The sequence below is a fragment of the Nothoprocta perdicaria genome, unplaced genomic scaffold, assembly GCF_003342845.1.
Source record: "Nothoprocta perdicaria isolate Ctin4 unplaced genomic scaffold, notPer1 scaffold_203, whole genome shotgun sequence".
In the NCBI taxonomy this organism is placed as follows: domain Eukaryota; kingdom Metazoa; phylum Chordata; class Aves; order Tinamiformes; family Tinamidae; genus Nothoprocta; species Nothoprocta perdicaria.
The window spans coordinates 715690-735690 of record NW_020455239.1 but is presented as its reverse complement, the minus strand read 5'-3'; the positions used below and the strand labels follow the sequence as shown (position 1 = coordinate 735690).

The 20001-nt window shown below is 47.3% G+C and overlaps 2 non-coding genes across 2 annotated transcripts; one reads left to right on the top strand and one right to left on the bottom strand.

The window, feature by feature from the left end:
• Positions 1 to 6970: 6970 nt before the first annotated feature.
• TRNAG-GCC lies at positions 6971 to 7041 on the top strand. The gene has a single exon. It is a non-coding gene; the product is annotated as a tRNA-Gly (tRNA).
• Positions 7042 to 7232: 191 nt separating this feature from the next.
• TRNAA-CGC lies at positions 7233 to 7304 on the bottom strand. The gene has a single exon. It is a non-coding gene; the product is annotated as a tRNA-Ala (tRNA).
• Positions 7305 to 20001: the final 12697 nt, after the last annotated feature.

The window sequence follows — 20001 nt, the reverse complement described above, 5'->3', positions numbered from 1 at the left end:
CCTGGCCTTGGGAGCGCTCCTGGTAAGATCTAAGGTCTCTGATGGGCCTGGCCTTGGGAGCGCTCCTGGTAAGATCTAAGGTCTCTGATGGGCCTCTCCTCATCCCAGTGCCCAGCAGCACGAGCTCCCTGCACTGCAGCTGGCGGCTCGTGCACACCCGCGTGGGCTGCTTAGCGGCCATGCTCTGCTGAGCCCTGGGGACGCTATTAACTCTTGCTTCTTTTGCAGTAGGAAAGCTGGACTCTCAATAGCACATCAGAATCTTCCTCCTCCTCCAAAATGCATTGCTGGACTTTTGTCTGTGTTTTCTCCTGAAACTTTTATGTTTTTGTGCACTGCAGTCATGGTCTGCAAGTGTTTGGGTTCTCTTTTCCATGCTTCCCAAAGCACGAGCTGATCCATCTCTGTTCATATCCCCAAACACGCCTCCACGGGTCTGCCTTGTCTACGTGCTGCCTGCAGCAGTTGCCTAAAGAAGTCGGTGTCACCAGAGCAGGAGCTGCGAGTCCCCTGTGCATCGCTCTGTCCGCAGCTCCCTGCTTCAGGACACGGGGGCATCAGCCCACTTCTAGCCGTGCTACTTGGAGACTGCCTTTTCTGCTCTTCTCCCTTGCTCGGTGCTCGGTCCCCATGCTGCACAGGCAGCCCGAGACACGCTATCAGGAGCCGAAGAGCAAGGCGCTGCGGCGGCGGCGAGGCCGGCCTCCTCCCACGCCGCGGCCTCCAGGCGCACTCCAGCTCCGCGCCGCCTAAATGTCAGCGGCAGCCCTCGTCTGGGCAGGCCGCAGGAACCCAATCCTTCCTTTACACACACACCAAGGGGCAGCTGAAGCTAGACGAGCTAAATTAGGAGCTGCAATAATAATGTACGGCTATCAGCTCTCGAGGTGGCATTTAAAGTTAGTAAACAACTCCGAGGGTTGGATTTCAGAAGTTTTGCAAACTAAGTGATATTCAGGCCACCCGTGCTGGAAGCAGCTTTGATCCCAGACAAATTAGGAGATGTGGCAATGTCCTAAAGCACGATCTGCAGTAGCTGCTCAAATCTGGGCACTTGGATTGGAATCCATGGGGTTACCACAGCCCTGGAGCTTGCGGGTTCACTGCTTTCCTCCTTCTGGAGGGAGAGAGTGCGAAAGGAAGAGTAGGAGTTGGGCTAGGAAAAAGGATTTAAATGCAATTTGGGCTAAATAATTTCGTAATTTGACCGTGATCCAACAAACGAAAATTTTAGATGCAAATGCCTGCCATATGTACACTAACACAGCACTCAATTTGTAGCTTCATTCATCTCTTAACAGATATTGAAAACACGATCGTGGACTTGTCAGAGCTGGGCAAAATTCTACCCTTCCCCTCCCCAGGATTGTTGTCTACCTGCGCACAGCTGCATTATCCCTATCAATTTGTGGGAACTTCTGGTCGGTTCAAAATAAGCATGTGCATCAATGTAAAATACATCTACATATGCAGTTTCCAAGTGAGCGTGTTCAGCATTCCCGGCCTTCTGTGCTTCACAAAGTCTTCCAAACCCACCGCAGCAGGAAGGGGGTGGGAAAGGAGAGCTCTGCTCCCCATGAGAGGGGAATCCAGGAATGAGGGAAACCTGTGACAAAGATCACGTTTATCCCGCATTCCCCGTGCTCCAGAAACGGGTCTCCCAAGACGCTCAAGACCCAGGTACTGACAGATGAGGGATGGACAATTCTTTCCTCCCTTAATTAGGCTCTTTCCAGCAATGGCTCTGTTTTATCTTAGTTACTGCTTGATAAAACGGGTCTTCCTAAGTTTGAATATTGCAAGATTTTTACAAGGTTAAACAAAAAATGAGATGCCTCGAAGTATCACAAAATTCATCCCTCTTGAGTCTATTTTTTATTTAATGTCTAGATGAAAATATTACCTCCTTAGTCTGTGCATGTGGTTTGGTCCCCGGGACACCTGCCAAGACAAGAATTTTAGATGCCCGAAATCATGTGCTCAGCAGGTGTAAATTGTGTTCGGGGAGAGTTCACCTTTTGTCCTTAACCCCAGAGGCAGTTTCTCTTCATTAGCAAGGGAAGATGGAGAAAAAGATTATCATCATTTCCTGACTGCGTGCCAAAGTTATGTATCATAAGAAGAAAATCTGTTCATACATTCACAAATATGTTTTCTTCTAATCTATCTTCAGGAAAATGTCTTTGTGAGGAATGAGGGGTAATAATAACAGCAGAAAAGTTGAAATGAAGTGACAGAAACCAAAGCAGAATCTCTATATTGAGATTTTTTTTCAGCAGGAGCCCCTGTAGGTCCCACCTTTGGGAAAGGAAAGTCCTTAGTCACGGCTACAAGCTACAGCTGAAAACGTTCCCGGCCTGGCTGCGGTGCCGGGTGCCGCTCCGGCCGTGGGAACACGGATACATGGGCAGTATTTAAACAGGGAGTCGCACAAATATCCCCCCTGAAACCACAGCAGACGAAAAATCCACTCTGGGTCTGTGTGCACATGCACGTGGCTGGAAAGTGGAAGAGGTTCATTTTTCTATTAAAAGTCATGTGGTATGATCATAATTATTTCTTATCGTTTGCTGTTGCATAAAGATAAAAAATCAGGTCTGAGTCACGGAACCAAATGCAGAAATTGCAGTTTTAAAAGCATAAGATCGCAGGTCACCGTGTTTGCTGCAGAACAAATGCAATAATTAATCGGCCTCTCCCTAGAAGGGAGCAGGGACAACCCTGCTGCGGGGGAACGAGGGAATGCAAAGAAACAATGGGCAAGAATGCAGGTGGAGTATCAATATTTTCCTGGGGCTCACAGCTGAGCTAGATCAAATAGAGAATATTAATTTGCTCGCTGGAGAGATAGAAAAGAGGGATAATATGTTACAGAAAGCAAGATAGTTTTGACTATTAAAATGCATTTATTTTCTCTTGTTTAAATATTTTTGTTGTGGCAGACAGTAAAAACACAACAACTCTTTTAAATTTCCTTTCTCTTTATGTATGGCAGGGGAAGAAACTATATTCCAAAGAAGGAGTGGAAAAGGCTTTCTGGAATTTGTGCTAAATTCGTTTTTTCTCTGAATCAGTGACAGACCCAAATCATACCAAGTGAGTATGTGCATTTGCTTTTTGTCCACATAGCCACTGGGTTAGCGAAGAACTGCAGAAAGCCTGTGTGAAGACATGGACAGTGACTTGGCAAGGCTGGCCTCCTCTTCCAGGGCACTGCCAAAGAAATAAAACATTTGGATCTGTTGGTCTCTTCTGAATGTCCACCTTAATCATTGCTTTGCTGTCTGCTTCCCTTTGTAGGTGTTTGAAAAATATCTAGGAGAGTTTCAGAGAGTCCGTCTACTTCTAAGAAGCTTAGGTAGACTGGTTAACATAATCGATAGCTGCCTATGGAAATAGAGTTGTTTTAAATAACCGCAGGTACCTTGTCAATTTGGGTTTGGTGACCTTTCGCAGTACACAAGCGTTCAGCAGAGAACAAAGGGATACGTGAAAATCCCAAGTTCCCATTTCACTGATACTGCACATGCGATTCAGGGAAAAGCAGGAACGTTGCTGCACAGAGAGCCCTTCTCCCGGCACCTGAAGCCTGTAGAGCGGATACCCACTCTCTCAGCTTCTTTCTGGCTCTATTTTCGAGAAACGAGCCATCCTGTAGCTTCCTCTGCACTCAAGATCTTACCTTTTTTATCTACAGAAATATTTTCCCTGCGTATTTAAATAATTAATTGGGACAAGCCTCGTGGGTCTTGAGATAAACTTAAAAGCGGCAGCAGATACGTGTGACCAAGTGACCTTTTCCTGTCCTACTAGTCCCTGTGCTTGCCTGTGCTTGAAGGGACACTGTCAAAATTGCTAGGCCTTAAAACTTTAACCTGCCCTGACAAGTTGTTCTACATTATAAGTCCTACCTAAAAGATTACCACAATTGTTTTGTTTGTTCCCTCTCAACAGTCTTTGCTGAAGGCTCCACAAAATATATATATTTGCTTGTCTTTTTAAGCAGCGAGGTATTTTTAAATGCCCAGCTCATTCTGTGACCCGCTAAAAGCCGGCTTGTGTGCAGTATTCCATGCAGCACAGAAGCTGCACCAGGGATGCGGCAAATTCCCTGTGCTGTGGAAACAGTGACAAGGTGCACTCTGGAAATCCTTATTGGAAAGGGGTTCTAGGTACCCTTTGGGAAGGTCTGCAGTTATTTTTCTTTATTTTGGGGGCCATTAAGCAAAGCACTTAATGGCCCCCTTAATACTAAGGGTTGAGCATTGACTGGTTAAACATAAGAAAGAGATGTCCAGGCAGTTTGTTCCTACAGAGAGTTATGTTACATTCCAGAGACCAGTCTCAGCTTTCCTTTGGGAATTACTTCTAATATGAACTCCACATAATGCACCACAGCATGAAAATGCAAATCTGATGCATTTGCAGCATCACACTTTTTTTTTAATTATTTTTATTATTTTTCTACAGTGGTATGGAGCCATGGGAGCAGTTTTGCCTGCGCATGTCTATCACTCCCTACCTTGTTCCTGCCCAGATGGTCCCGGTGGCAGCACCTCGGAGTGACGGTGCAGACAGGTCCCCAAGCCCAGAGGAGCCCAGCTCCTCTAAAGGTGACCTCGAAGAGAAAACAAAATAGCCTGGCCCCTTTTGAAGGGTAAGAAGGCCGGGGAAGATCCTTTCCCTTCTAACACGTAGTGCCCTGCTTGCTTCTCCCGAAGGTCTCTGGTATCTGCTCGCTGCCTGGGCGAGCCCTGGGGCTGAGCGGACGCAGGTGACGATCCGAGTCCCGATAACGCTCTCGTGCATCACAGAGAAACACACAAAAGTACATTTTAAGCCATCTCTAAAAGCAGATCCCTGAAATTTATAGCCTTGTTATATAAAGCTGGATGCTGTTCAAGCCATCTACTAACTTCTAAAATTATGTGATTTATGGATGAGAGGTACTGAGACATGTTTGTGTCTATGAGGCACCTGCACTTTAGTTTAAGGTTGATATTTCACTCAGTGCTCCTGAACTGCTCTTATCATTTTATGCAGCTTCCACGCTGAGGTTTTGCGGGAAGCATTCTCCCCCAGCCATCATGGTGATACAGAAAACTAATTCCCAAAGACTCCTAGTCCTCTTGAAGTAGGATGCAGATTTTCAGCAACTGCATCAATACTACAGATTTTTTCTTTTCAATCAGTTCTGTGACTGTGGACCATCATTTTCCAATAGCAGAGGTCTCAATTCTCACCTTCCCTGAGCAGCTCCTACACACCATCCAGGGGTAGGTGAGCGCAAGCCCGTGCCCTGCAGCTGGGACGAGCCATGCGGAGCACAGCCTGGAGCAGCACCTACGCTGCGGCAAGGCACTGGCACCCGCAGCGCGCTCTGCAGGAGTTCCTCACTGTTCACAGATGTGCTGCACAGCTGCAGGAAGGGCCTAATGGGCACGGGCAGCTGTCCTCAGTGTTATTAACTGCTGGTGTCAGATGTGGTTTCGCTCTTGCTCGGGAGTGACAGTTGGTTGCTAATGCTCGGGGTTTGTCACTGTGTCCTACTGCTCTGCGGCAATCCCCTGCAAAATGACTTTCCAACACACTAATTAGGAAACAGGCCCTGCCTGTTGCTCACCGCCTCTGGAAGAGCGAGCCAAGGACTGCTCTCCATTACAGAGCCCCGGCATTCCCAGAGCCCTGGCCCGAGGCCATGGAAGGAGCCGAGAATTAAAGGAGGAGGAGCAAGACATTTGATCAGATGCACCTATTCACAAGTTACTTTCAGGTATTTTAACAGAGTGGAGTCCTCTTAGGATTTTGGATAAAGTATTCTGTGCGTATTTTTCACTGCCTAACTGCCATGGGATTTCTGGTTCTCTGTGTGGGAAAACAGTTTTTCAATTATGAAATTGAATTGTGAGCTATAGCCTAAATTATAATTATTAAAGAATATACTTTGTTATTCTCTGACAAGAGAAATTAAGAAGTTGAAATGAAGCTTACAGGAAAGTGAAACTACAATGAACACTGTTACTTGGTCTGCACTGTTCCTGTGGCTCAGGAATTATTGTGAAATATTAAACAGGTTCTCTAACTGGCTAAGGTAACAACTTTTAGTCTTGAGACTCTTCCTAGATTCAGAGGCACAATTTTTCTCAACTTGTGATTTACATATGCTGAAAAAACCCTCATCCTCTTTGAGGAACTAAATATGCAATTGGGAAGTTATTACATAACTTCAGGATCAATAAGCACTCAATAATGCCTCTGCATAGGCAAGTTTACATTTTACCATTAATGTCAGTTCACACATGAAACTGGAACATTATCTGACCTGTACAATTATAATTCAATCAAAAATAAAACATCTGCTTTTCATGAGAGGACTGGGAAGAGCATTCATGCAATTTGGACTCTAGTCTTTAGAATCTTAGTCTTGACACTGATAACGGGTATCCTTCATATCTCTGTCTAGATAAATGCCTTATTTTTCTCTTGATGTAACACATGTAATGTTGCATTCCTTTGAGCTCTGTCTCATGCATAGCTGTTCTTGAGAACCTGCCCAAGACATACCAAATAAGCATCAAGGTTTTCCCTAATGTATATTAGAAAACCGCATCATTACATCACAGCGCAAGCAGCAGCCTTATACTGATAAATCATCACTGTCCGATGCTGTGTTGCTGCATGGAAACAGCAGAACGCATAACACTGCATCAGTTGCCAAATGCATGATGTTAATTGGTGCATTGTAGCCACCGTGGCTAGTTAATTAATAAGCATTTAACCGCTAAGCCGTGAACAGTGGCTTTCTCCAGCAAAGTCAAGCCACGGTGGAACATCAAAGGCAGGAGCACCTAGCTGCTTTCCCCGGGAGCCTCAGGTGGGCGCGGGGCGGGATTGCCCGGGCAGCCGCGGGAGCGGAGCCCGCGCGCGGCGCGCGCCCGCTGTAGCGCCGCGCCGCCGCCCGCCACCCCGCGCATTGGTGGTTCAGTGGTAGAATTCTCGCCTGCCACGCGGGAGGCCCGGGTTCGATTCCCGGCCAATGCAACTTTTCCTTTTTTTTTTAAGGTATTTATTTTGTTTGTCTATTTATTTTGTTTGTCGCTTTCGCGCACGCTGCAGGGAGCAGCGCCGCGTTTTGCCTTCGCCCCGCACCGCTCTGCAGGGGCGCGGCTCGGCGCGCTGAGCAGCTGCTGGAGACAAAAAAAAAAATAACAAAACCAGGCCAAAAATGAGCCTGGAGATGCCGGGGATTGAACCCGGGACCTCACACATGCGAAGCGCGCGCTCTACCACTGAGCTACATCCCCGGCTGCGTGAAACGCTTCTCGCCGCGCGTTACGAGAGGGCGCCCTCCGTGCGGCCCGGTTCGGTTCGGCCCGGCCCGGCGCCCTCGCTCCCGCCGCCAACCCCAGCGAGCAAACCCGCCCCGCACACTGACCAACAAACACCTCCTCCTCTGTGCTTCACGCGAAGCGGAATGCCTAAACCAGGGCACGCGCAAAGCGGTATACGAGGTTAACTAGAGGAGTGCTAGAGAAGTAGGGGAAGAGGAAACTAGGGGAAACGGCCACAAACTGACACACCAAAAGTTCCACAGGAACTTAAGGAAAAAAAAAAATTGACAGTGAGGGTGCCTAAGCCCCTGAACAGGCTGCCCAAGGAGGCTGTGGGGTCTCCTTCTCCGGAGGTCTTCCAAACGCCTTTGGACCCATCCTGAGCCACATGCTCTGAGTGACCCTGCATGTGCAGGGGGTTGCACTGGATGATCTCCAAAGGTTCCTTCCAACCTTCAGGATTCCGCGATTCTGTGATTCTACTCTATGATTTTCACTGTGATGTTGCTCAGGCACCAATTTCAGCCCTCACCGTGGTTACTACCCCACCTCATCCAGGCACAGCCTGCTGGTGTTTCCTAAGGAAATCCCTCCCCCTCTCCCCGTTCGATGGCCGTGGCCTCTCCGGCGCTGTGAGGAGTCCCCAGCCCCGTGAGGAGCCCCCAACCCTGTGCGGCAGCTGGGGACCATGTGGAGCATGGATCAGGATGCACCACCACAGCGCTCCGCTTCTTTGTTTGAAAAGAGTTTAACCAACATGTTCCTCACACGAACACACACCTGTGCTCCACACACCCTGCGGAGCCGCGGGCATCCCTGACACGGCTCCCCAGGAAGCGCTGGACACCATGCAGCTCCGAGAGGATCCCCCTCCTGCCAAAGCCTGGACACGCTTGGCTTAGGCTCTCAGTGCCCGAGGAAGAGGAACCCAACCCGTCTGGATCAAGAGCCCCAGCAGGACCAGCAGCTCCCACAGCTCTAGTGCGGACTATCGGTGCCACCTCCCACCAGAGCAGGTACTTTTCTCTCCACAATGCACTATCTAATACTATATTGCATTTCACTTGCACTACTATTATAACATAAGCAGACATACAGATCTGTCAGTGCCCCCAGCAATGATGGATCCTGAAGCTGGTAATCTTGGGGGCTCTCATTTTTCCACCCCATCGGAGGACAGCATATAGTAATTCGACTGTCCTCAATACAGCGCATCTTACACAGGAACCTTCTAGAAATCACTGAACTTGATTTCTGTAGTTAGCACAACATGCAAACTCTCTAATTTCTCTACTAATGCAAAGCACGGAATAACAATCACTAGCAATATAACTGAGTCCAGGGTAGAGAGCATGTCAATACAAACAACACCAGAAAAAAGCTATTTAAAAATCTTTCCTTCATATTAATCTCCTTTAATCTATCCTTCCATAGACATGAGCGTAGCAGAAAATGGATAAGACAGCTATTACTATGTTCTTATGGATTTTGCAGCTTCGATGCACAGTCAAGGCAGCTGTGAGAGTTCCTGTCGGGGAGCTGGATCAAGACAAGAGGGCATTCAAACTGCTGGAAGAGCCGCTCCAGATCCATAGAGCATCAGCAAGTATCTAATTTCCATTTGTGTGTTAACAGCACCAGCGGCTGCGGGCAGCTGATGTTGAAGTGCAAAAGTATTTCTATTGCAACTAGATCTAAGGACCCTCTAGAGCGGCACTTACCCAACACAGAATAAATGGAATCATTCAGGCCAGAATGTGGGTCTCACAGGAGGAAGGAAGATGCCTTATGTTAACCTATGGAGTAATACAAAAAAATCACCCATATATGGCTGTAAATCCGCTTGGTCGTAAACTCAAACTTAGCAATAATGAGTGTTTTTAAAACAGAAGAAAGCAGGAATCTGACACGGTGGCTGCCGTCACGGCACTGAAACTGGCAGCGATGCTGCCTGCATATCTCGTGAGCCTTCCCGATCCCCCACAGCGCCGGCCTTGTGCAGATGCCTGGAAGCAGCCCCTGGTTCCAGGAAATTCCCTGTCACAGTGCGGGGAACAGCTTTGAATTCTGCTGGATGCCACAGCACAAACTCAACATTGAGCTCTCTCAACAGCACAGCGCTCAGAGGACTACATTCACCTCTTTGTGTTTGGGTTTCTGCGCTGACATCAGGGAAACACAATGTCACTCTATTATCCGGCCTTTCCCTACATTCCTTGTTAGGATTAACTCATTCCTGGCACCTCACAAATGTACTTGGTTAAGGGAGGCCTTAATTGTCCCTGAGAAAACAGTTTTCATTTAACCTAATACAATCTTTGCACTTTTCATCAATTCTCTTCAGCTATACTGTTAAATTCACTGTCTATTTTCCAAGGCAATCTTTCGCCAAGGTTTGCTGATGGATTTCTATAATCCAGTCTGAAAAGGGTCCAGCTTCAAAGTTACCTAGTGTATAAGCTCAGTAGGAATGATTGCATCTTCCTAGGAACAACTAACATCACATCCTTCTACTGCAGTACTCTAAGATTGCACTGGCTCCCAGGATTAAACGTTTACATTCAAAATTCCCTCTTAAATTGAATACATTAATGCAATGAAATATAAAACTAAAACACAACAGTATAAACAAATATAAGAAGGGTGTCCAATTCACTGATCCAGTACAACCACATGAATTTAGTGCCTTATGCAAGTATAAAACCGCCATACAGTGCATACAGTGTCCTACAAGCCTTGACCAACGGCTAGAGCCTGTGACAATGGCAGAGATTCATAAATAAAAAGCTAAGGTTACTTTTCTTCTATTACATGACCCTGCGGTCTGTTCATTTTCAGGTACCCAATTGAGTCGGCACAGAATAGTCACAAATACCGTATATTATTTGTGCTTTTTTCAATATTCCTCTCCTTCCTAAAAAAGGAAAAACAACAGCAACAACAACAAAACCCCCAAAACCCGTGAGAAAGCAGAAACATTAAATATTAGGGACCGTAAATAATAGGGACAATCAATAAAACACCCATTGCTTACCTGGGAGACTTGCTGAAGCATTTAAAAGTAATAAATGTATTGGCAAAAAAAAACAGAACAGCTTTGTAAGCTATCTGAAAAGTTATACAACCCCCAAACTAGCTCACTTTTAGTGCATGGTATTTATCTAGTACCATTCATCACAGAATAGTAATCAGAACAACTAGTAAAAAAATCTGTACATATTTTACATCAGGATCGAGGGGAAGTTACCATCTTAAAGCCTCCAAAGAGAAGTCACTTTCTCCTATATCTTTACATCTTTGGTTTTCACCAAATTCACTAGTTTGTCCTGGTGACTTGCCTGACATTCCACCTGAATGGAGGAATAAAGCAAAAAAAAAAAAAAAAAAGTCTTCCATTAGCTCACACTCACACTAGGCATCCTACAAACTCTAGAAATATACTTAGTTGGTTTTTTATATTGATGTTAAGAATAGAATAAGGAGATCCCAAAAACGCAATGTTAACAATTGGCCCATATTAAAGGATTATGAAAATTATGGTAAAAAAAGAAAAAACAAAAACAAAAAGACAGAGAGAGATAAAAAAGCAGAAAACAGGACTAAGGCACTAAACCAGAAGATTCATTAGGGTTGCAGACAGATAAGTAAATTATGCCCATGCAGAAATTATTTGACTAGCAAATTAATTACACAATATTACAACGGTCTCTCGGCCAAATTTAGCCCTCAGGAAGTAGGTTCAAGTTTCAACAACTTAATAAAAGGAACTGCAACTCTTCAGCTCAATAAGCGAGGAAAATGAACATTACCAGCTTTGACTTAAATACAAGTTTTGTCATAAAACTCCATAGCAACACATAGTTGTAGAGATCTGCAGATTGTAACACCCAAGCTTCCAGGCAGCTAAATGCTACTGCCCCCACCCCCTATTTTATATAGGCCTTTAATTTAAAACCCCACCTGTGAAGCCAAGCCAGGCTGCTCTGGAAACCAGCACAGCTGGTCTCATTAGGATAGAACATTTAACAGGACACTTCATATTTGATCAGAGAACACCTGATTAAAATCCTCTGTAAACTGTTTAATCCTAACTCTGTAAAGAAAAATATAGTATTTTTTAATATTATTTTTAAAAGCGTGGACTTACAGAGAAAGAAACTTATTCCATGAGTGCAGCTCTCACTCTGTCCTCAGCTTGCAGAAATACACCACATAAGAAAGACAAATGTCATTTTGCACTTTGCTTGCTAGATGCTATATATTTATGGAAGAAACATGAGCTCTCTTGGGACAGATTTTCTTTGTAGTTCCTGGAAAAGTTTGGCAATGTATATCCCCATTGAAACCTCACCTTCCAGTGCTAAGCAACACAGTACCTGCTCATTAGCTCAACCTGAGCCACAATATCACTGCAAATATTAATTAGGATCTTTTCTGATTGCCTGAAATTACACAATAAGAGGGGAAGGCTCCCGCTCATCACTGTAACAGTAAAAAAGGATACCTCTTAAATCAAGTATTATTTTTACTTCCATTCCCGACAGAGAATTTCAGTTTCCAACGCTCCATATTCCCGAAGGGAATCTCTTGCTTCTCTGTTCCTCGCGCTCTTCAGATTACATTTGGAATCCAAAACATAAATGTTTTTTCAGACAAAAGAGGCAATTTTTTTGAAACAAATAATTCCGAGCCATTCTAGGAGGAGGCTTGTAGCCCTTTAAGCCTCCAGCACAACCCTATAGAGCCGAAGGGACCTGGGGATGTAAGCTCGAATTAACACCTACTTGTCTACACTTCATAATGATTGCTCATCGCTGTGGATTACAAGAGCTAACAATTTCTTCTCTGTATAATGCCGGCTTCTAATACAGCTAAAAGCTTCAATTTCTGCAAGACAAAATAAGTTAAACCGATTAAGGCTTTTCTTTCTTACAGCCTATTTGGTCTCCTTTCTTCTGCTAGATGGGACAGGTTGCCTCGAGCGTAATTCAAGAATCAGAGAACTTCTGTCATAAACATGAATTTTCCAGCTGCCAACCCAAATTCCACCTCCATCCCACTCGCTCTTATTTCTAAGGGCTGACCTCTGGGGAGCACCCACTGAACCGCAGGCACTGCGGGAGATGCTCCGGGATGCTGGAGCGATTACAGTGCACGGGATGTTCGGCCCGTGAAACAGCGCGTTGCCTTATGCAGATGAACGTCCCGGTGGTCATTAATACCATCCAGGGTGTTGGGTGGTGCCATTGGCCATGAGGCGGCCACAGTTCTCCTTCTAGGCCACATCTCATTTGAGAAATGTGCCGTTTTGATTGTTCTTAATTAACACAGAATTCCTTTATATTTTATAAATGCATATATTACATATACACAAAAATATATACATATATATACACACATATATATATTTAAATCACTATTCCTTTTGCCTTCTCTGCCAGTCAGGACTGATATACTCAGTACATCTTCCCCTCAGAAATCATCAGTCTTCTCACGTAAATCATTGTTTTTTTTCGTACTTTTGACCCATGTAGGTCGTCTTTACCAAGACTCACTGACACAGAAGAGCAGAATAAGAGCTACTACTTGTAGCTCCTGCAGGATCCTGCAGGTTTTATGTTTTAGTACCAGGCTACTCTTGGGCTGAGAAGGAAAAAAGACTAAATTTTATCTCATTTCAGTATTGTTTAGTGGTATCAAAAATATCAGAATGCTGCTTTACTCGTCTCCACCAGTGCAATGGATTACCAGACACGCTGCCTTAAAGCAGCCCCTGGGAGACATCATCCTCACCCTGGCGGGATGCTGCTGCCAGTCAGTGATGTTACAGGAAAGGAGGTAAAAATCCTCTGTGAAAAAGCAGCATGCACCAAAGGGCAGTAAGAATCTCAAATTAAAAAAGAAAGAGGAAAGGGAAAGTCTCACCGGGAGTGCCTGCCGGGGACGGGGATGCTGCAGACCCTCGGGACTCGAGTTTACTGCTACGGTGCAGCTCATACCCAGCTCCTGTGAGGGCTGGTGCTCGGCGAGCCTCGGGCTCGGCCCGTGGAAGACAAACCCGTTCGTGTCGCGCTGACTCCTCCAGCGGACCTTGAGGCTAATCCTGCTCTCTCCTCGGGGCCACGAGCGTGAAGGAAGGGATCACTCAGAAGCAGAAAGCAGCAGCAGCAAGTATGTCAATTTGGGCTTTATAGGCGGTGAAGAAGCAAGAAGTATTTTTGACTCGGGAACTGAAATTACAGCAGCGACAACATGCAAGGCTTGAGAAAAGCAAGATCCTGAGCTATTATCATCTCAGCCTTCATCCTTGAGATTCAAGCGCTGATTAAACAGAGGGGTTTAGAGAGGACTTAGGCACACAGCACTTACCTGTAAAATGATGGGAGACCTTGTGGGGCTGGACACTTTAACCTAAGGTGTTTAGGTGCTAGAATCAATGCAAGTCAGGCTGCTCTGCCTCCTGCATAGCACGAAAGGGAAATTCAACTGTTAAGCACAAAATCCACAAACAACAACAGCCCAGCTCTGCAGAGAGTATGGAAACTTGCCCTTAGTGCCTTGCTCACATAGGCTCTGAGTACTTTCCACCTCAAAGTGCAGGCAGTGGAGGTGCAAGCGGGTCAGGAACGCAGGAGCTGCTGCTCCCTGCGCTGCGCACGGGGCAGGAAGCAGCTCCAGGGCAGCCCTGCGCGGCCCCGTGGTGCAGGGCCCGTTCGGGCAGCTCTGCCAAAAGGCTGCTGATCGTGTTTAACAGCAGCGTTTTTTTTAATCCATTTATTGAGAACAGTTAATTGTATTTTACTTATTAATCAGAAACTCTTATGGCAAATTTTCCCCTTCATTTTACCTTCCCAGGCTTACCTGATTGGATTTCACTCATAATTAAACATGCTATTAATATCAACACTTAGCTGAGGCCTCAAACTGAAGTTTTTTTCCAAGTATTCCTCTGATCCCTTCATCAAATGAAAGCTGTACCAGCTGATGGGTGTTGTGATAACGATAGCACGTAGACCTGCACACTCCACCTTGCCCTCTGTGGACGGATTTCTTTTTTTTCCTCCATTTTTCCTCCTCCTCATCTTCACACAAATACTCCCTCCTGCTCTTTGCTGCAGCCTGCATACATTAGCCCTGAGACCCATCCCCTCCTCCCTGCCGCTGCATCCATCTCCATGGCATTAACCGTGACAATGAGGATCATGAAAGGTAGGGTGAAGAGTCTTGTTTTGTATGTTTGTTTTCCATATGCCAGCACAGACGGCTAATTCCTGCTCGGATTCCCACCAAGCACAACTCCCAGTTGCTACCCGCTCCGATCGGAACGGCACTAGAGCAAAGCTGCGGATTTGCTGCTTTAACAGACACGTTACTGGTCACACTTACCAGCGGGTTTCACTGGTCTCAACATTTTCTTAAGAGCCGGTCCCGTGTGCGGCAAGCAGCAGTGTCAAGTGCCCTGACGCAGGGCCCAACAATAATTAGGCGCACAAGACAATTACAGCGCGCGCTAAGCGGTTCTTCACACCGAGCTATTGTTAGGGAGAGCACTTTCTGACAAACGCACTCCTTTGGGTAAAAGAGAGAGGATTAAATTACTTCTTTAGAAACTTGACTGGAACAATTTCACGTTCCCACGAAAGCCTGGAGCTGATTCTCGTCTCTTCAAGCCCAAGTTAGCCCAGATGCCACAGATACAGGACCGGGTCTGACAGCCCAGAATTCTGGATCGCAGAACGGCCCCTTCCTTCCTGCTGCTCAGCCTCACTAGCCCTGCTTGCAGCCCGGAGATTTTGTTCAGCAGTAAAGCAGCGCTACACCCCAGATCCAGCAGTAAAGCAGCTCCTACACCGCACGAGACACCCTGCTGACGGTGGGCAATGCAACCCAGGTTTGCGCGGTGCCTCTCGCCCCAGGAGGGCATTAGCTCCCCGTTTCCCACGGGATTCAAGCTCCCTCGAGGAACGGGCAGCGTGTCCCCGAGCGGCGGCCGCTCCTGCCGCGAGCAGGAGCTGACGGGGCGAGCTCGGCCCCGGCGCCGGAGCTGCTCCCGGAGCCCGGCGAGACCCGCACTGAATTATCACTGTGGGGCCAGGCCCGTAGATGTTCCCGCTGAAAGAGATGGACTCATTTAATAGGAATATCACTGATACAAAAATTGACTTGTTTTTTCAATATCTTGTAGTGAAATGTGGTGATCTGGAAACTAATATATTTCTTCCTGCTTATCACATCAATACGGGCTGATTTTGTTGGTTATGGTATTGAATAGCCTGTTGACTATACAATTTTGATTCCTCTCTTTATAGTATTCGTTATTATTAAAGTTCTCTGATCCAAAAATAATATTCTTTTTGCACTCCTACTATCAATGGGATTCAATTTTTACCTCAGCTTTAATCTATTTTTTTTAATATATTTATTGAAGAACCAGATCCCATTTAGCTAAAACTGAAAAAACAGGTTTTCCTTAATTCTGTGTGCAAGTTAAACTGTGGTACAAATACCTTTACTGTTTTCTCGAATCAGTGTTTATTACTGCGTTTCAAACATTGCAGACATTTTATCATTTGCTGTGCATTATTACTTGCCTGGTTTCCCCTAACTCTTTATTGATTGCACAGGGTGAGCGCGAGCTTGGCTCACCGCTGCATCGCGCTGCGGGAGGCGCGGGCCGGGCTGCAGCCGCGGGGAGCCAGCCCCGGCCTCCAAAGGCCAAAAGGAAACGTCACGGAAAAGCCACCCAGGGGCCTTCCTACGGCCAAAGCTGGAGCTGCGATCCAACGCCACGGACATGCCAAAAGCAGAACTGCACACACAGCTAAAAGCCTGGAAAAAGAACAAAATCTGCGTGTACATACGTTAATGAAAATAAATTTCAACTGATATTCTAAAGCCACTTGTTTAACACTGAAATCATACATTAATACACCAAAAAATACAGCCTTAATAACTGGGAAGTTGTTTTCAGGTAGCTCTTCTTTTCTCAGTGCTGGAAATTAGCTTCTTTACACGCAACGCCCTCATGTTCTGTATTCAAGTCAGGTGTTTAACAAAGCAAAATGATACTTTAATAACTATTTTCATAATTACAAATTCCATTCTCTGCACAAGTCCTGTTTTCAATTAACACCCTGCATTAATGGGTTTATTTTCCCTGCCATTAACCTCTAATGATAGTTGCTGTCACCGCCACGAAGAGGAGTTTCTCCCAAGTTCATACCTAGCCAAGTTTTTCCTAGCGCTCTTTCGGAAGCACGCCGCAGTCCGTCACCTTTGTTGCCGTGCAGAAGGTTATCAGAAACCCCGAGAGGATCTTCCTGGTAATTTCTATCCTAACGCTTCCTAAATGTTGGGCACTGTCTCAGATTACGCTGTGGAGGCAGGAGAGCAGAGCGCCGCGGCTGCAGCGACGCAGCGCCCGACGGGGCTGGCCTGCTCCGATCCCGCGGCGCTGCTCCCATTCCGCTCGTCTTCAGCAAAACGCGTCTCGAAAATGCCCAGTTCTGCCTGCGAGGTGTGAGGCGGCAGCGCCCCTGCCCCAATTCACAGGCCCCTTGTCCAGAGCGCCAGTTAAAACACTTAACAACCAGCACCAGGGCAGGCAAAGAACCCGCAGCGTAACCCGCACCGTTACCTGCACCCTGCACCACAGCCTGCACCCCACTCTGTGACCTGCACCCCACACCATAATCTGCACCCTGCACTGCACCCCGCACTGTAACCTGCACTGTAACCTGCACCCTGCACCATGGCCTGCACCCCACTCCGCAACCTGCACCCCACACTGTACCCCACACCGCAACCTTCACGCCACACTGCAACCTGCACCCCGCACCACAACCTGCACCCTAACTTTCACCCCCCACCGTACCCCGCGCTGTTACGTAACTGCCCTTTGCTAGCACAGAACCAGCGGGCACTATTTTAAAAGCATCACGTCCTCCCATGGAAGTATTTTTTGTGAAACCAGTCACACTCACTTACTGTGGCCAAAAATTCATGAGTCCAAAATCCCATGAATTTGGCAGCATGTCCATTCCATGGGAAGCTGTTAGGGAAGACTCTGACAAGCAGTTTTAGTGGGGGGGACAGAGGCAGCCTGACTGCCGACTCGGTCACCGGGAGCTCCTCCTGCCTTGGGTCGCACGTGCTCGGGCCCTGGAGCCCTGTGGGGCTCTCCATGCAAAACCCTGGCGACCTCGTGCTGTGCTCTGGAGGCTGAGCCACAGGAAAACACCTCGGGAAAGAAAAGGAAAAAAAGAAAGGGGAAAAAAAGGTGGGGGGAGAAGAATGGGGGGCGGGAAGGAAAGGAAAAGGGGGGAAAAAGGGAGAAAGAACAATGGGAAAAAAAAATGGAATGAAAGCACCTTGCAGGGCTGTGCCGAAGGGAAAGCACACAAGCATGTTTCTGGGACAGAGCTCCCGTTTTCTCTTCCACCAGCACTGGGGAGCCCTTGCTTTCCAGCAGGCACACAACCTCTTCCATGGGATATATCCGAGGTCTCTGTGAGGAGGAAGGATCACCAACTGGCTCAGAGATGTGCTCAAAAACGCACAGTACTTCATTTGGAGAAGTTAATTAAGTCAGATTTCCTTGTGTTTGCCAGTTGATACCCCAAATCCATGATGGAAAACGTGCAGTTCTGCTCTCCGGGAGCGCTCATGGCTTGCCAGCACGATGCACCCTGTGTCCTGGTGGGAGAGGCGCACGGATGCTCCCGCCTTCCTGGAGCCAGCGCTCCAGCGGCCTCGGCCGCACCGGAGCCCTCTCAAATGTGAGGAGAGGAATTTCCACCCTGAATTACCCATGGCACAGTGCTGTACAGCAATGCACAGCGATGCACAGTGATGCAGAGTAATGCACAGCGATGCACAGCAATGCACAGCCATGCACAGTGATGCACAGCAATGCGCAGCGACGCACGAGGCGCTGCACAGCCATACAGCAGTGCCACCACTTGCGGTGCACCGGCCGGGTCAGGAGCCGGGTCAGGAGCCGGGTCGGGGCTGGGTCAGGGGCCAGAACCGGGTCAGGGGGCGGTGTGAGGCCCGGCCTGACCCCTCAGTGCAGAGGGAGCAGCCAGAGCTGGAGCCCGAGCCGGGTGCTGGGGGCTGCTCGGAGCCTCCTTCTCCAGGGACATGGCTGCTGCACCGGCAGCAATCCCAGCTCCCGTGTCCAGGGCTCCACGCGGAACAGACGCTGCTGGCTCATTAGCACTGCAGCCTTCCTGTGTGCAATGTGCTGCCGAGGGTGATTATACCGCTTACATTCACTAAGTGTGTATATATATCCCGGAGTATCGCAGCTCCGTGGCAGCTCAGCCTGTCAAGCTACTCATTCACTCGCTCCAGTCTCACATTCATACCCAGTTTGGGGCTTACTTTTAAAGGGAGACTAATACATAAATAAAGTACAAAGGACACTTTGTATTTAATACATCAGTGGGAGATTGACAGTTCTTTTTAATTAAATGTGTTCTTTGTGCTCATGTATTTAGATACCAAAATACAGCATTTCACCACATGTATAAAATTGTGTTTGCATTTATTTAATTTGGAGTTCTTTTTTAAAAGCATGTAGTCTTGAATGTTTGTTCTCCATTTTTTTTCACATCATTACTCTGATACTGCTTGATTAGCTCCCTCCCCAGTCATGATTGGTAATTAAAATAGGCATTAAAATTAGTCACTTAGCAATTTTGCTGTTCAATTGGCAATTAAATTACTTAATTGCAATTAAAGTCCTAATTTTAATTGGCAAAATGATAGATGTAGATTTAAGATAATATGTATAAATACTTTAATAAGTGTCTATATAAGGATTACTTAATTACTCAACTTCAAGTTTATGCTGTTAACTTTAGAACTTTTAAGTGAGTAATGAAATTTATATTACATCTATTCTAAGGATATGATAATGAGGCGCATTGCTTGGCGCTCGCTGTGAGGGTCTCGGCCGCAGGTCTCCCCGCGGGGAGGGCGGGCGCTGTAGGCGCCGCGGGGCTGCAGCGCGGCCGGGCAGCCTCGTGCAGGAGCTGCAGCCCCGCGGGACCGTGTCCACGTGCCGCGCCGCGAGCGGCGTCACGGGCGCTTCTTGCTCGGCCGTGTCCGTGGGGCCGCCGCCGCGCTCGGCCCTCGCCGGCCGCGCGATGAGGCAGCGCGCAGGGAACCCCAGCCTGGGCACGGTGGCTTACCCGTGCCCAGGATCCTGTGCAGGATCCTGTGCTTAAAACCCAGTGTCTCTGGTAACACTGCACTGCTTTTGGTGCAGGTTACCCTGTAAGAAAAGGCGCTTACAATGGAAATGTCCAGCAGAATATTTTTTTTTCTGGCCTTCACTGCGTTCGTTGGGTGCTCTCAGCTATCGAAAACAGTAACAGTTCCTTTTTTTGCTTTTGTGGTTTTGGTTCGTTTTATTTTAGTAGGGGAAAAAGCGCTGTGAGCACATGCATCACATCACGCAGCCTGACCATAGCAGTTTGCTTCCGACTGTCACGGAAAATGAGGTCTTTTATGGGACTTCATTTTCCACGGGCTGCAGTGCAACAGAGGATTCAAGTTGCAGGAAGAACGCTGGAGCGGTGCAGAGCTGCACTCGAGGAGAAGCGCCGGGCGGACGGGCCTGTCCCCGAGGGCGGGCTGCAGGCTGCGGTGCGCAGCCCCGCGG